At 36.0% G+C, this 16,600-nt stretch overlaps 1 pseudogene; it reads left to right on the plus strand.

The window, feature by feature from the left end:
- The first annotated feature begins 7,283 nt into the window (after positions 1–7,283).
- On the plus strand, positions 7,284–8,845 carry LOC118539004 (elongation factor 1-alpha 1 pseudogene; annotated as a pseudogene).
- The last annotated feature ends 7,755 nt before the right edge of the window (positions 8,846–16,600 follow it).

Consider the following 16,600-nt stretch of genomic DNA (forward strand, 5'->3'; position numbering starts at 1 on the left):
CTTATTGTTTGAGGACACTGATGTCATACAATGTGTGTACACAAAAATATTTAAAAATTTAAATCTTTGCTGAAAGAGTGCCAAAGAATGTTGTTATATAATGCTAAAATATGTGCAAAGTATTCCATAGACTTAAGAATCAAATTTCCTGTCCAGTGGATTAGAAGTATTGCCAATGATATATAAGACTCAGGAAGTAGGTTGCATAGTAAAAATGAAAACAAAATAGAGCAAGTAGTAACCTCCAACCTAATGGGGTGGATGGACCAAAAACACTACCAGATATTATTTACACATGAATGATGGATGGTGATTTACAGTGCTGAAATAAATCCAAGAGGTAATTTACCTACTCGATATTCTGCTTTGAATACTGTTTCAAATAAAAAAAAATGTATTAATACAAGCACCAGGCACTGAGTTCATTAATGTTAGATTGACACATCTGCCTTTTATCATGTGACTCAACTCCAAAGGCAAGTGTGGGTAGAACCTGGCCTCAGTTCAGAGAATAGCTTATAAAGGAGAGCTAAGGACTGTCCGAGACTTCTGAGTCCTTTGATAGTCTTCTGGCATTTTCTGCTTATGCTCTTGCCTTTCATGTTGAAGCTTTTGTCGTCTCTGAAGGTTTGTTCTAAGGAGCAGGCATAGAGAAACATTTTCCACATATCTGACTATGCCAATTGCTCCATAACATTTGGGGTACCATTAACTTTGAGGATCCACCCATCTCATTATTGCACAAAGAACAATCAGCTCACTTTTCCCCTTCTCATTCTGCAGACTGCAGCAACATGTCCTCTGTGGGGGAAAAGCATAAAAGCTCTCTGTCTCATCCTGAGGGAGGAAGCTTTTTTTCTCCCTCCCCTACTTGAACTTGACAAGGACATGCTTCCGTGGCACACTTTTGACCCATGGGTTGCAGAACTGGACTAAATAACTCTGAGCACCTTGTGAAAGTCCTTTGGGAGATGTCTCTTCCAAGACAACGTGTGTTCCTTGAAAATGTGTAAAGGAAAAACTTCGGGCTTAGTGTGAAAAGACGTGATTTTTTAATCTAATCCCCCAAATTGCTAGCTGTGTAGAATTAGGCAAGCTTCCTTTCTGAGTCTCCTTATAAAGTGAGAATAATAAGGTTTACTCTCAGGCTGCTGTGGAGAAATAATGAGGTGGATATGAGCAATAACCTGGCAAAGATCCTCGTCCCAAAAAACCTGCTCAATAAATGCTAATCCTATCATGTTCTTCGTAGGCAACTGATAGAGGCCAGGCATTGTGCTAAGTGCTTTCCAGATAATGTCTTATTTAATCCTTCAGCCATCTGGTAAGGGAGCTATTGTTTATCCCCCTGAATCCGATAAGGAAATGAATGCTGAGAGAATCAGATAACTTAACAAAGTATAAGTCCTGGGATTTGAACTCATCTGAAGAAACACTCTTCTTTAGCCTGCATTGACTCTGGATTTGAAGTAGAAAGTTAAAGAGCCATTAAAAAGGAATAGACTGGAGCTCTACTGGACTCCTGTCCTCATACCTAGGTTACTTAACACTCCCCCTACTTGATGCTTGTTACCTGATAGTGCCCCAAGAGTCATTAGAATATAAGCTTTTTGAAGATCTGTTTTCTTCTTTCTTCTTCTTGTTTTTAATGTATCAAGCACAGTGCCTGGGACATATTAGAACCTCACTAAAAGGTTTTTGACTGATTGAAGGATTCCATGTGCAGATGGGCAGTAAGGATCTGGGAACTGCACGGAGAGAGGAGGCCCTACAACTGCTCAAGAGATGAAGATGAGGAATGACTGTGGGGTCACACATGACTCTTCAAAAATTACTAAGAACTTACAAGAGAGTTCTGAATTGCTAGCAGTCATTCCAAAGATTCCTTCCACCAGGAATTAGCCTAGAAACTAGCCCACATCTGAAGCAGATTTTGTGATGACTTGGGTTTCTTTGATATTCCTTGTCAAACTGGCACTGATTTTCTGATGCTTGTGGCTCTGCAGGTTTCCGTGGTACAAGTTAGTCCCAGGCCAGTAATGCCACGAGCAAGCTGTGGAGATGCACTCAGAATTGTAGCTCTTTCAGAATTAAAGAGAAATACTAGAGAAAGCAATTTGGGGGAAAATATGGTATTGTTCTCTTGAAATTTCGTTGCAGGAGAGGATCTATAGATCAAGAAAAAGGAATCCTAGCTTTTCAAAATACTGAGAGAAATTTTATTGGAAAGTGGTAAAAAGTTCATCAAGGGCTCTGCCTAAGGGAAGAGGGCTTTTCTCTTAGACATAGGTTCTGAAAAATTTTATCTTCTTTCCCCTTGATCACCACCCAATAAAGCAGAAGAAACACAGAGATAGTGATTGATGGCTGTTGCCGTCATCGGGAGGCATACCCGATAGGTAGGTTTGGAGGAGGGGAAAGTAGGGCTGGAGTGAAAAGTTGGAAGCAGCCAGAAATAGAAGAAGAGACATGAATACAGGGATCCACTGAGAAGTAAAAAAAGGAAGGAGGGGGTGTGTGTTTAGACCATGCTAACAAATTATGCTTTTAAGTTGTAAGGTTTCTTAGAAAAAAAGGGTATTTTAGGTTTCTTTAATATTCACAAGACTTCGGATTCTAGAAAGAAGTTGGCATAGTGTCAGTGGGAAAAAGCCCGAAAGTATTTTCTAATTTAGTCATCAGATACCTTACATTCTAGTTCACATCCTATATGAATAACTCATCTCCATTGCAATCCACATTTTATAAACTATCTGATACATAGAGAAGTATTCTTGGGTTTGAATTTCTGTAACAAATATTTCCAAGTTCCTCTGCCTTGCTTCCCCGCCAGCTCAAGCAAATTTACCTATTTGTGGTGTTCGTGTTTTTGTTCCATCATTTAAAACAACCTGCAGGGTATTTATATGTGTTGCGATCGTAACCACGAATATAGATCTATTGTATCAGGAGGAATTTTTACTGTCTGGAATCCCCAAAATATAAAACAAAACAGAACATAAGGTGTGTACATGCAATTCCTGATGTCATGATTAAACATAGGGAGGATGAATGAGATAACAAAGGAAGCTTTTTGAGCTCTGAGGAGGACAGCGGCTCCATGCAGTCAAGACATCATTATTATTAATTACCTTTATTCATTTTCAAACCATCTGTTTCCAAATATGAGCACTTGTGGCCCAATTCCCCTCTTTCAGTGCCCCCCAGTGTGTCCCATATACATAATTAATCTTCAGCTGGTTTCAAAAGAAGCAACCTCTTAGAGAGATGGATGGTGACTGGAACAAAGGGAAAACATTAATCCATTTCTTTGATGATTCTTTTGTTTGAGACAAGATTATTCACTCATATTTAAATTATTTTGACTACTTCGCTGCTGATGTTAGGTCTGTATAGGTTTTTTTTTAGCCTTTAAAAAACTAAATAATGCCATCTGGTGGTGAAAATAAATATGTTAAAATCTGCATGATATTTCTAGAATTTTTTAGTTGTCTTTTTGTATTACAACAGCTTCATTACTGTAATAATTTTTAATGAGTTGACTGAGATCACTGGGAAGTAGAAAGAAGATTTTACACATCAGATAGCAATAAATAATTTGCAGTATATCTGGCCAGATCCAATTATACAGTGACAAATTCCCAACTCAAAAGTTCTTTTTACCCATAAAGGATGGTAAGAAATGAAGATAATTGTGGAAAGCCATGGAGCTGGTTCTCATCTGAAGTAACTATGAGTGGTAAATTCCTGATATCTGCTGTTATTTCCTCTGTGGTCACACGTAAATAAAATGAGATCTACTCATAAAACTCTCAGGGCTGCTCTTGTGGGTGATGGACCAACTGTCTGAAGAGATATGATGCTTTTACTGATTCTCTCTAAACTTTGTTCACCACTGGAATCCAGTTATATCCGAAACCTATAGGGGTAGACTTGCTAAAAGTGTTTTGTTTGCTTGTTTTGTCTGTGTTTTGCATAAGAGCCTGAGGAACCTGCTATTTGAACCCAGTGGGGATGAAAATGGAGACCACTATAAATGAAAAACTTTATTTTACTAATCTTTTCTGTCTTTTAAAGACTGAGTTATGTCCTAAGAGAGACATTTCCAAAATGGGAAATGTCTTCAGGCAACAAGATTGATTCCTCTATCTGATTTTCTCTGAAAATTGACTTTTTCTAGGAGGACAGAGAATAGGTCTGACACAAAGACAGTGTTCAATAAATGTTTTTTTTTTAATTAAAATGAAAAATGCTTCTTCCTTTGTGGCCCTCATAAAGGAGACTTCAACCAAAATGAAATTTCTGATATGCCAATCTACCTCATCACCGTCCTGCCTAAAATCCTTCAGTGGCTTCATAATCAATTCCAAACTCCTTACAAGGTCCCTCTGCTCCTTTCTTGACTCATCTTCTCTCAGTCCCCCACTTCACTTCTCTGTCCTAATACAAACATATATGCATCCACGTGCGTGCATGTGCATGTACACACACACTCACACACTTTGAGTAGATCTGCTCATCCAAGGCTACTTGCCATCCCCCAAGGCCATTACATTCTGCCAAGGCTTTGCTGATCAAAATACCCTTTCTTAGGTTACCTGGTGACCTCATAATCTTTTAAAAAGATTCAGCTCTAACACTAGCTCCACTGTGAACCTTTTGTTGACTTTGTCATGTGGGCAATAGTACTCTTCTCTGTGCTCAGAGAACCTAATAAACATACTCAAATATAGCACAGTTACTCTGCTAAAATTGTTTCCATGGACATCTTCTTCAGTACACTGTGTGTTTCTCAAGAGCAGTAACTGTGTTCTATTTTTAAAAATCTTTTTCTGGTGGGTGCCTGGGTGGCGCATTCGGTTAAATGTTGGCCTCTTGGTTTCTGCTCAGGTCCTGATCTCGGGGTCATGAGATGGAGCCCTATGTGGGGCTCCATGCTCAGCAGGGAGTCTGCTTCTTTCCCTCTCTCTCCTTTGCCTCTACCCCCCCATCCCGCTGTCTCTCTCTCTCCCTCTCTGTAAAATAAATAAATGAATCTTTAAAAAAACAAATAAAATATTTTTTTGCTATTTTGAGTGGCAATTGATCCCATTAAGCAATTATTTAATGCTTGTTAAAGGCATGAATGATAGGTGGTGGAGATCAAGCTCCAATATCCCATATCTTCTCTCTCTCTCTCTTTTTTAAAGATATGTGTGTTTATTTATTTTTAATTCCAGTATAGTTAGCATACAGTGTTATGTTAGTTTCAGGTGTAAAATATAATGATTCAACAATTCCATACATTCCCCCAGTGCTCATCACAAGTGCCCTCTTTAATCCCCATCACCTATTTCACCCACCCCCTGACCCCTCTCCCTGCCAGTAACCTTCAGTTTTTTCTCTATAATTAAGAGTCTGTTTTTTGGTTTGTGTCTCTCTCTCTTTTTTCTTTCCTTTGATCATTTCTTCTGTTTTTCTACACATAAGTGAAATTGTATGGTATTTGTCTCTCTGACTTATTTTGCTTAGGATAATACTCTCTAGCTCCATCCATGTCATTGCAAATGGCAAGATTTCATTCCTTTTACATCATCTTTATCCATTCCTCTTTTGATGGACACTTGAGTCCAATCTCCTCTCTTATTTAATAGACTCAAACCTATTCCAACCTCTCAAATCATATGCAAACATTATTAATTGCCTGTTGAACTCAAATTATAATAAAACAAAAACAAAACCCCAACCATCTTAAAGAACAGGAACTTTCCTTATAATCTTTAAAAATATCCTCTGTTCTCAAGACTCTGCTCTTAGTTTCCGCATCTTATTTCTTCGTGGATGGGACACATGGGTGGCTCAGTCGATTAAGCATCTGCTTTCAGCTCAGGTCATGATCCCAGGGTCCTGGGATCGAGTCCCATGTCGGGCTCCTTGCTCAGCAGGGAGCCTTCTTCTCCCTCTGCCTGCCACTCCCCCTGCTTGTTCTCTCTCTCTCTTCTCTGACAAATAAATAAATAAATCTTTATTTCTGCATGGAAATAAGATGCTCAAGAACTGATCATCATTTTCAGACTCAGCTTTTTCTCATGTTTTAGGAAAATCTTGATCTTGGGTAGGAGAGTTGAAGGAACTCCAGACCAACAGGTATTAATTAGTAGCATGGTACCACCTCTCAACATCAGTTCAGATCATTGTGTTTTTTATGTTGAAAACCAATATCCATTATCTTTCTGTCTCTGATTTCTGCAATATTTTAGAAACTAAAATGGTAACCCAAATGCTGTGAGGTGGGACTGCCTTCCTTGAAATAGCCAATGACCTCTGTCAGGATATGTTCCCTTGATTCAGATTGTATGACTCAGTGCTTGACTTGCCTATTAGAAATCCTCACTCTTTGGTGATTTTACCCCACTCTGGATCACTGGATGTCTTTGTTAAAATCTGTACATATTGTCTTCTACTTAACATGAGGCTATCATTATATCTACAATATGGTTTTGTCCCCCATTCCACCCCAGTGCCTGATCCTCTCAGATGAAAAAGTCCTTGTTGCTTTTAGTATTACCTTGTTCACTGGAATTAATGCATCAGGAGTGATAATGTCCCGAGATATGATGCCATTGGTGAATGTCTTTAATTTGTCTCTGTACTCTGTTTCTTTCCTTCTTTTTCATAAGTTATTCTTTTTTTTTTTTTCCTTTTATTTTCTGCCTCTTTCATCTGGCAGGGCTGGCAATCAAATATCTCTCCTCTCACTTCTGATTTTATGTGTGTGGGCTATGTTGACCATTAAGAGACCTCCTTCCATTGGGAACATCAATTGATCCAGGATGGGAAAATGGCTTAAGGAAGGCCTCAATATTTTTTTAGAGATTGATATAGTTGTTAGAGAGAGAGATTTTTTTCTTTCCTTCTGAGCTCATGAGCAGTAAAGGCTATTTAAATGTGGAAATGCTAATGGCCAAGAAGTGGAGAAAAAAATGGGTACCTGATAACATCTTTTGAACATTTCCACTAAGATTTTTTTTGCTGTTGCTGTCAGTAAACATTCAACGAATTTGACCTGGTTTTCTTTTACATGCAAGGAAAGTAGTCTAGACCAAGGGTTACAAACTATGGTCGCACCATCTGTTTTTGTAAATTGTTTTATTGAATCACAGGCATATCCATTTGTTTACATAGTATCTGTGTTTTTTTCCCCACTACAATGGCAGAGTTGAGTAGGTATGACAAGGACTATACGGCCCAGAAAGCCTAAAATATTTACTATATGGCCCTTTACAAAAACAGTTTGCCAACTTTTTGATTGCTTTTGAAATGGAAGTACTTAAAGGAACTTTTTATTTTTAAACAATTTAAAGATTTTCAAATAGAAGGGTTTTTTTTTTCCCCCTTTTTCCATAAGCACTGTGTCTTTTCTGAAGTGGACAACAACAGACAAAACGCTGTGGCTGTTTTCTCTCAATGGGTTTGCTGCCAGAACACAGGTGTTGTGAAAACCGCCACTAAAACTACACCAAAATGGGAAAGGGAAAGACTCACATCAACATTGTCATTATTGGACACGTAGATTCAGGCAAATCTAACACTACTGGTCATCTGATCTACAAATGTGGTGGGATTGACAAAAGAACTATTAAAAAATTTGAGAAGGAGGCTGCTGAGATGGGAAAAGGCTCCTCAAGTATGCCTGGGTCTTGGATCAACTGAAAGCTGAACGAGGTATCACCACTGATATCTCCCTGTGGAAATTCGAGACCAGCAAGTATTATGTGACCATCATTGATGCCCCAGGACACAGAGACTTTATCAAAAACGTGATTACAGGCACATCTCAGGCTGACTGTGGCTGCTGGTGTTGGTGAATTCGAAGCGGGCATCTCCAAGAATGGGCAGACCCGTGAGCATGCCCTTCTGGCTTACACACTGGGTGTAAAGCAACTAATTGTTGGTGGTAACAAAATGGATTCCACTGAGCCACCCTACAGCCAGAAGAGACAGGAGGACACCATTAAGGAAGTTAGCACCTACATTAAGCAAATTGGCTACAAACCCCAACACAGTAACATTTGTGCCAATTTCTGGTTGGAATGGTGACAACATGCTGGAGCCAAATGCTAACATGCCTTGGTTCAAGGGAAGGTAAAGATGGCAATGCCAGTGGAACCACACTGCTTGAAGCTCTGGATTGCAACTTGTCCAACTGACAAGCCTTTGCATCAACCCTTCCAGGACGTCTACAAAATTGGTGGTATTGGTACTGTCCCTGTGGGCCGAGTGGAGACTGGTGTTCTTAAACTTGGCATGGTGGTCACTTTTGCTCCAGTCAATGTTACAACTGAAGTGAAGTCTATTGAAATGCACCATGAAGCTTTGAGTGAGTCTCTTCCTGGGGACAATGTGGGCTTCAATGTCAAGAACGTATCAGTCAAAGATGTTTGTTATAGCAATGTGGCTGGTGACAGCCAAAATGACCCACCAATGGAAGCAGCTGGCTTCATGGTTCAGGTGGTTATCCTGAACGATTCCAGCCAGATCAGTGCTGGATATGCGCCTGTGCTGGATGGTCACATAGCTCACATTGCTTGCAAGTTTGCTGGCTGAAGGAGAAGACAGATCGTCGTTCCTGAAAAAAGCTGGAAGATGGTCCCAAGTTCTTGAAATCTGGTGATGCTGCTATTGTTCATATGGTTCCTGGCAAGCCTATGTGTGTTGAGAGCTTCTCTAGCCTCCTCTTGGCTGTTTTGCTGTTTGTGACATGAGACAGACAGTTGCTGTGGGTGTCATCAAAGCAGTGGACAAGAAGGCAGCTGGAGCTGGGAAGGTCACCAAGTCTGCCCAGAAAGCTCAGAAGGCTAAATGAATATTTCCCCAATACCTGCCCCCCCCTCCCCCCGTCTTAATCAGTAGTGGAAGAATGGTCTCAGAACTGTTGTGTCAGTTGGCCATTTAAGTTGAATAGTAAAAGACTGGCTAATGGTAATGATGCATTATAAAACCTTCAGAAGGAAAGGAGAATGTTTTGTGGACTATTTGTTTTTGTGTGTGTGTGGCAGTTTTAAGTTACTAGTTTTTAAAATCAATACTTTTTAATGGAAACAACGTGACCAAAAATCTGTCACAGAACTTTGAGACCCATTAAAACAAAAGTTTAATGAGGAAAAAAAAAAGCTATGGCTGAAAGTGTGATTCTAAGGATGATACCAAGTGGTAGGCAATTTGGTACTGTTGGTTTATGCTTGCATATACTTTGTTGCTCTCTCAGCTGACTTATATCCATTTGCCTTAGGTATAATCAAGTTAGGTATGCCTTAATAATTCTGTATCTTACAACAGGCATGCACTAGAGGTGCAGTTTATTTTTGAGGCAATAGTTGTACCTTTTCTACCTTAAAATTTGTAGAGTCTATTCATAAACTGTATACATGCATAATGACCTGACCCATCTCAACTGGTCCAGTATGGGAGCCACTAGCCGTATGTGGCTGTTGGTACTTGAAATGAGGCTAGTCTGAAGTGAGATACACCAAAGATTCAAAGTACACAACTGATTTTAGAGTTACCATGAGAAATAAAGGATATAAAATATTACAGTGATAAGCTTTTAAATATTTATTAAATGTTGAAATGATAATATTTTGGATATATTGAATTAATAAGAATTGAAATATTTTTTGCTTTTTTTTCAGACTTAAAAAAATGGATACTAAAAATTAAATTTACATTTCTGGCTCACATTGTATTTTTACTAAACAATGCTGACACAGAAATTACAGAAAAACAGCAGGACTGAAGATTAAAATAAACTCTGATAGAATTTAAAAGTATTTTAAGTATTTTATTTTTGTAAGACAGGCAAAACTTATTTTTATGTTATTAGAGAATACTAGAGAATAGAAATAATGAATATAAATTATGAGTATGTACGTATTATTGAACAAATATATAACTTGTATTTTTGTTGATAAAATGTGAGTCTGTGAAAAAATTACATATGTAGGATTAATTATTAGATACTAACAGCTTCTTACCCTCTGTATATGATTTTAAGAAATCCTCTATGCAGGGAGCATAGAGAAATATGCAGAGAGTTTGACGGATACTTTAAAAAAAAAAATCCTTCTGGGTGCACCTGGGAGGCTCTTCTGACTTGAGCTCAGGTCATGATCTCAGGGTCCTAGGATCCAGCCCTGGTTTGGGATCCCTGCTCAGTCCTTCTCCCTCTGCCCTTCCCCCTGCTCGTGCTTTCTCTTTCTCTCTCTCTTAAATAAATAAAATCTTTAAAAATAAAATAAATGAGTCCTTCTGTTTTTTATTCAAGTAAGTCTAAATATATACAAATGTCTCAACATTGTAGGTTTAATTGAAATAAACTTTTTATTTCATCTATTTCCAAAGTCTTTGTCTTATGAAATTTCTTATGGTGAAAAATACAAATAGAATTTTTCTTTCTTTTCATTTTGTATGTTGTCATGCCAGAATTGATATCTACAAAATGGGGGTGATGGTTGAAGGAGAAACTGTTAAGAGGTTCCAACCAAATGGCACTCTTTTAGATTTGATTGCTTAATTTATGCTAATTTCCACTTTTAATTTAAATGTACCAATAATGCCTGAAATGAATAGTAATACACTTGCACTTTTCCTTCTAAATGAAAGCAAAAGTCTGGAAAGCATAATGAGTTCAGTACACAGTTTATATATTCTATTCACATCTCCATGAATTTAGCATATATATTGTCAGTGTGTCATTTTTGAGAAAGAAAAGGTAGCTGTTAGGATATGAAATTATGGCCTCATATTCCATATACCTCAGCTTACCAAGTCAATAAGAAAGCGATACTTTTAGCTGCCTTTGGAACCTTTGTGGTTCAAAGTGGATATTTGCCTACTAGAGATGAACAGAAATCAAACAGCCCTTAGAAGGTGTTCCAATAATTTCTGTGCACCATGACTTTTGGTGAACAGATAACATATGGATCATGAAGTATATTTTAAGAATTTAAGAATAGACCCATAACACAGTCTGTATGCTTCAGACATTAGGAAGTCCCTGGCTAACTGTCAAATGCTTTGTTTTACTTTGGATATTTCAGAACAGCATTTGTATTCTGCAAGAGTCTTCACTGTTTATATTTTAGTTTATATAATTTAAAATTTGAAATTCTTAGTCAATGCTCACAGAGAATATATTGAGAAAGCTTAATTATATTTATTTTAGATCATAAAATATATATCTAGACACTGATAAAGAATTATAACAAGAGTAGATTTTGCAAGTGTGTAGTTAAACGCAAACACATTATTTTTAGAATTTTAGATGGATGTTTTCCTAGTGGGAAATTGAGTAAAAGGATAATACAGGGATCGCTCTGTATTATTTTTTACAATTGCACGTGAACTTAAAATTATCTCAAAATAAAAAATTTAATTAAACTTAGCACTAATAGGAAAGTCCAGCAAGATAAAATGCAAAATCAACAAAGAAAAATCAATAACTTACCTATTTACAAATAACCAATTAGAAATATTTCATTTATAATAGCACCAGCAGCAATAAAATGCTATGGAAGAAATCTATTAAGTAATGTTTAATATTAAGAACTTAGGAAAATATAACACTTTGATGAATAAATTAAAACAAAACATGAATAAATGGATAAATGATGATCACAAAGACTAGAAGACTGTATTATAAATAAATCAATTCTCTCCAATTTAAGCTATGAATTCACTATGATTCCAATAAAAAAAAAAATCCCAATGCACTCCCTGCTCAGAGGGGAGTCTGCTTCTCCCTCTCCCTCTGCCTGTCCTCCCACTGGTGCTCTCTCTCTCTCGCTCACTCTCTCTCAAATAGATAAATAAAATCTTAAGAAAAAAAAATCCCAAAGTGGTAAACTCTTAGACCAAAACTACAAACTTTCTAAATAGTAAAAGGTATACTGTGAGAGAAAGAGAAGAATAAAATAGATCACATAGTAAAAAGTATATATACAAAACACAAATATACATACATATGAAAATGTCTATCTATAAAATAATATGACAGAAGTGAAGCCCAAATATTGGACATATCAATAAATATAAGTGGGCTTATGAAATCTTATCTTCAGGATATATTAAGTGAAAGAAACAAAGTGAAATAAAATATGCTGAGTATGCTATCACTTTTATGCATAAACACATTTGTTTACACTAAAATAAAACAATGGAAGGATAAACCATAAAATTACAAATATTAATATTGATAAAGGTAGCATTAAGGTGGACAGAGTGGGTAGAAGTTAGAATTCTTAGGCTGTACCATGTTTTGTAGATTTGGAGTCCTTTCTCTAGAGAAGATATATAAGTATTTTAGGTAATTATAAAACTGTTAAATAAAAATATAGTAAAAAAATGAGCTTAAATTTTTGTCTAGCTGGTGACATAACTATGCAAGTAGGAACTATTCTAAAAAACTAAGGCAGAATGATCTTATCATACATCATTAGAGAATATACTGAGACCAAAAAGTATGGAAAAAAGTTGTGGTGTTTTCAATTTATCATGGTGGCTATTTTGAGATTATTGAGTATATAGTGTTGGATAAAGCAAATGGGTGATTTTTGCTTTAAGAACCAGGACTTTTGGCATGAGAGAAAGTATATCTATATATAAGGTCAGTAAATCTAGGATTCTGAACTGAAGTTATCAGTATGAACTGAGATATACATTTTTGTTAAAAAACCATTTCTAGCAGTGTCTGCTGTAAGCCTGTAGGAACAATGACCGGCCCAGTAACAATAAATTTTTCTAGTGCCCAGATTGTGGTTTCTAAACATAATTTTCCACTAAAAGGAAACCAGAGCAACTGGGGAAAATGGCAGGTTCCAGGTCTGGGTCATTGGTACATCAATGGTATATTCCATTGGTACATCAATGGTACTATATATATAAATGTACAAATTAATTATACAACTTCTTGTTACATTAGAAAGCAAAAGTGATATGAAAGATTAATCTGATCATATATAAAGACCTAAAGAGATCACGTGAATAGGTTTCTACTGGTCAATGAAGCTACAGTAATAAATTAAAACACATTATATATATTTTATATATATATATATATATATATATATACGTATTACTAGTTAATTAATATATCACTCATGCATTCACCCATAGTGACAATTTCCTAGCCAGTTAGGAAATACCATCCAGTTTATTCTTCAGTGTTTCTGCATCTTTCACACTTAAATTGTCCTAATTTTAATTGAGGGTTACCATATCCTTTTCGTAAAAAGAAAAACATTTAGTAATTTTTTTCAGTAATCTGTAACCTGAAATTATCCTTCAGTCAGAATCAAACTGCTTCTTAAATAGGGTCTGTTATCTTTCTTTATCTTTCTACAGAATAGTTGAATTGTTTTTTCAATGTGATTCTGCGGAATCTTGCAAGCACAGGCATGCAAAACGCTCACTGTGCTTTGTTCATAACATACTAGGTCATATGATGGGTCTCTCTTAGGCATCCAAATAAGCACTCCAGGTGGTGCTCGAGCATTTTGCATCCTGTGCGGCAGTAAGCAGTCTATCTGGGGACTCCTACTGTAAAATGCGAGATAGACAGCTATTTACCTAAAGTCTTTAACAATGAAGAGGGAATTAGAATTAACTCAAACGTCTACCATTATCTAAGAAGCCTTTAATAACCATAAGAAGATCGCTATAAGCCTGGCTAAATTCCCTAAAATTTTAGAATTAATAGAGTTCTGACTACTTTGGAAAAGGAATCTTGAAGAATATAAACTGAAATCTGATCAAGATTTTCCTAATTTGTTAACTAAAGCAGTAAACATCTTGAGCGCCTCTCAGAATTCATGAGAAAATTGGGATATCGCCATTCTTTGAAACCCCTGGTGTCTTAAAAATGAAGAGCTACCACAACAGGGTAACTAATAACATTGTGATATGATTTACAGGCCTATATTAACCAAATGCAAATGTTAACACAAGAACAATTCCCTGGCTATACATACAAAAACTGCTTTGCTTTGTTAATGGCAAAAGGCTGCATCTGAGGCCCTTTGTTGATGGCAAAGACCCATGGTGGTTATTAGCATGTGCTTTACCTGGCAGCCTAGGACCTGAGTTTACTCTCCATTTTGCTGCTTACTTGAGAATATGTCACTGGACAAGGGGTCCAGTCTCTCTTGCAATCAGCTTTTCTATTATGAACCTGTTATAAAATATTTGGCATGCTTTAAAGGAACTGAATCATAACATCTCTTCCATTCAAGAAATGCATGATATAGGATGATTCTTCTGCAAAGGGCCTGCTCCTCTGGCAAACTCTCACCCTGGGTGTGGAGTCTCATCCACTTACTTTATCCCTCCCTCTTCATTATCACTGAGCTGGCCTAGGCCTCTTGCAACCGTGTGAAGCATTTGTCACTCTAAATGCCTCCTGAAAATCTTCAGGAAAATCTGACTCTTGAGTATACCTGAGTCTGAAGGACGGACCTTGGGCACTTAACCATTTCTCCTCTGATTTCCATGTAAATGACGATGTTTGATAAAATGATATAAGGTCATTCCAGTTAGCAAAAAATGTATTTTAAAACTTGTTATTGCCTACTGATTATTTTATGATGTAAAATAATAGGATGATTATATTTTGATAATATTATTTAATTGATGTTTCAAGAAAAAAAGATTAGAATTAAGCATAAGGCATTGATGAACCCAGTTTGGGGGGATTTTGGGGGTTTTTTTTGGCCCATTAAGTAATGTCATTTATGAGCAATATAGTTACGGAAGCAAATTAATCATCATATTTAAGGAATGGACATTAAAATATATCATTTAGAATAAAAGTAATTATGATTCTGGAAATCAGTTAGGATAGCTGGTATTTAATTTTCAGCAGTCATGACCACCACTACTATCTAGAGAAATTTTCAACCAATCAATGAAGCACATTTAACATTGTTAGCTCATAGTCCCTTTGCCCAATCATTTCCTGAGGGGATAATAGAGTTTCTAAGGACAAAAAGAAGCCTCTGTTACAAACAATATTAAGTCCTGATTTAGAGATGTTCTGCAGATAAAAAGTTAAACTAGATTCAAATACTTGATACTTGTTTCAGATAAATAGGTTTAATCAGTTGGATTCAATCTATAATTAATAACACTTTTTTTTCCAATCTAGAATAAATTTTAGCCATTGCACTATGTAATATCAAACTTTGAAAAATTCCTGTTTCTTCTACTTTTGATTTGCCAGGGTATTAAGATACAAAGGCAAGTATAGTAGTCCTTGATTTGTTTAGGTAACTCTAATATGTCTATGTCATGAAAAAATTCAAGTCCTATCCCCAACGAAGGAAATAGGACTTACATATACCTCCTGCAAAAATCAGAGATTTTTAGTTGTTATTTTTGAATTCTTAACTAGTTCTTTTTAATGACAAGGAGAGTTATATACAATAAAAACATAATTGCTGCAATGAATAAAGTTAAGGCTAAATCTTTGGGCATATTAATTCCTTAGAATAATAATAATTTCCTTAGAATAAACTTTAGAAGCAGAATTATGCATATTTTAATCAATGAATACAAACGGATGAAGCATGTGCCTGAAAATTTGTTATTTTATGTTCCCCCTAGATTGTATGAAGTGACTATTTCCATATACAAAGGGTGGGCATTTTTTTGGACATATTTTTTGGATCTGGACAATATACCAGAAAATAAATAATAGAGCTTTGAAAAAGGTAGAAGATGTTTTCCTGTTATTAATAATATGTTGCATCTTGGGGAAAAGAGATATGTTGTAGAGTATGCATTGTGTTCAGAGGCTGTGCTAATAGCTATAAAGAATTTATATAAAACTAAAGGGGAGGGAAAAATCACACATTTTAATAGATTTGCATTATATTGCATGCATGAGCAAAGGGATAGTAGTATGCCTTTGTTTTAAGTTGATACACGAGTACCTTTTGATGGATGAAATAAGCTTTGCTAAATATTGTAAGCATGAAAAATTGAAAAAACGGTATTTGGCTGTGTGGTTCAGAGCTCTGAAAATGAAGAAATTTTATCAGTGGTTATTATCTCATTCTATATGAGGGAAATAAACCAGATATGAGACTATAAATACTGGATTGTGTTAATGTGAAGAACAGCAAAATTAGTGTATTTAATTCTCAGATGTGCAACTTTGTTATAAACTGCATTTAGTCTTAGTTTGGTTTACTATCCTAGAATATATTTTAATTATTCAGAGCTCAATATTGATGAACTAGAAAATCTTTTTTATTATCTTAATTTGACATAAATCCGTACTAACCCCACTTTCCAATTTTCATTGCATTGAAATAAGATTAGGAGTTGTGTGATGTGAGGCAGTAAAAAGAACATAAGACTTTGGAATTAGAGAAGTTATGAACTGTCAATCTTATATGTAAATTTGGTCAATTTTATATGTAAAACAGCTTATTAATATCTTTTATCTTACTAAGATTTGTCTATAAATGAGAGCAGGTAAAGATGTATGATTCTTGGGTAACTGGTATAAATAGAAAAGAAATTCAGTGAGTTAATACAATAAAAGCTTATTTCTTGCTTTATG

The sequence above is a fragment of the Halichoerus grypus genome, chromosome 2 (genome assembly GCF_964656455.1).
Source record: "Halichoerus grypus chromosome 2, mHalGry1.hap1.1, whole genome shotgun sequence".
Taxonomy (NCBI): domain Eukaryota; kingdom Metazoa; phylum Chordata; class Mammalia; order Carnivora; family Phocidae; genus Halichoerus; species Halichoerus grypus.